The sequence below is a fragment of the Oryctolagus cuniculus genome, chromosome 7, assembly GCF_964237555.1.
Source record: "Oryctolagus cuniculus chromosome 7, mOryCun1.1, whole genome shotgun sequence".
NCBI lineage: Eukaryota > Metazoa > Chordata > Mammalia > Lagomorpha > Leporidae > Oryctolagus > Oryctolagus cuniculus.
The window spans coordinates 97,017,642-97,019,276 of record NC_091438.1 but is presented as its reverse complement, the minus strand read 5'-3'; positions in this window follow the sequence as shown (position 1 = coordinate 97,019,276).

The window sequence follows — 1,635 nt, the reverse complement described above, 5'->3', positions numbered from 1 at the left end:
TACCACAAAAACTGTTAAGAAAGACAAAGAGGGACACTATATAATGATTAAGGGATCAATTCAACAGGAAGATATAACGATTATCAATGTATATGCACCTAACTACAGGGCACCAGTTTATCTAAAAGATTTGTTAAGGGACTTAAAGGGAGACTTAGACCCCAATACAATAGTACTGGGGGACTTCAATACCCCACTCTCAGAAATAGACAGATCAACAGGACAGAAGATCAACAAGGATACAATAGATTTAAATGACACTATAGCCCAAATGGATCTAACAGATATATAGAACTTTCAATCCTACAGCTAAAGGTTTTACATTCTTCTCAGCAGTACATGGAACCTTCTCTAGGATTGACCACATACTAGGCCATAAAGCAAGTCTCAGCAAATTCAAAAGAATTAGAATCATTCCATGCAGCTTCTCAGACCATAAAGGAATGAAGTTGGAAATTAGCAACTCAGGAATCCCTAGAGCATACGCAAACACATGGAGATTGAACAACATGCTCCTGAATGAACAATGGGTCATAGAAGAAATTAAAAGAGAAATCAAAAATGTTCTGGAAGTAAATGAGGATAACAGCACAACATATCAAAACTTATGGGATGCAGCAAAAGCAGTGTTAAGAGGAAAGTTTATATCAATAGGTGTCTACATCAAGAAATTGGAAAGGCACCAAATAGATGAGTTTTCAATTCACCTCAAGGATTTAGAAAACCTACAGCAAACCAGACTCAAATCTAGTAGGAGAAGAGAAATAATTAAAATCAGAGAAGAAATCAACAGGATTGAATCCAAAAAAAAAAATTACAAAAAATCAGCCAAACAAGGAGCTGGTTTTTTGAAAAAATAAACAAAATTGACACCCCATTGGCCCAACTAACTAAAAAAAGAAGAGAAAAGACCCAAATCAATAAAATCAGAGATGAAAAAGGAAACTAACAAGAGACACCACAGAAATAAAAAGAATCATCAGAAATTACTACAAGAACCTGTATGTCAGCAAACAGGGAAACCTATCAGAAATGTATAGATTCCTGGACACATGCAACCTACCTAAATTGAACCAGGAAGACATAGAAAAAAAAAACAGACCCATAACTGAGACAGAAATTGAAACAGTAATAAAGGCCCTCCCAACAAAGAAAAGCCCACTCCTTGGAATTTACCCAAAGGAAATTAAATTGGCAAACAAAAAAGCTGTCTGCACCTTAATGTTTATTTCAGCTCAATTCACAATAGCTAAGACCTGGAACCAACCCAAATGCCCATCAACAGTAGACTGGGGAAAGAAATTATGGGACATGTACTCTATAGAATACTATACAGCACTCAAAAACAATGAAACCCGGTCATTTGCAACAAGATGGAGGAATTTGGAAAACATCATGCTGAGTGAATTAAGCCAGTCCCAAAGGGACAAATATCATATGTTCTCCCTGATCGGCGACAACTAACTGAGCACCAAAGGGGAAACTTGTTGAAATGAAATGGACACTATGAGAAACAGTTACTTGATCAGCTCTTGTCCTGACAGTTGATGTACAATGTAATACTTTATCCATTTTAGTATTTTTTTTATTCTAGTACCATTGGACCATTGGTTGAACTCTGTAATTAACACACAA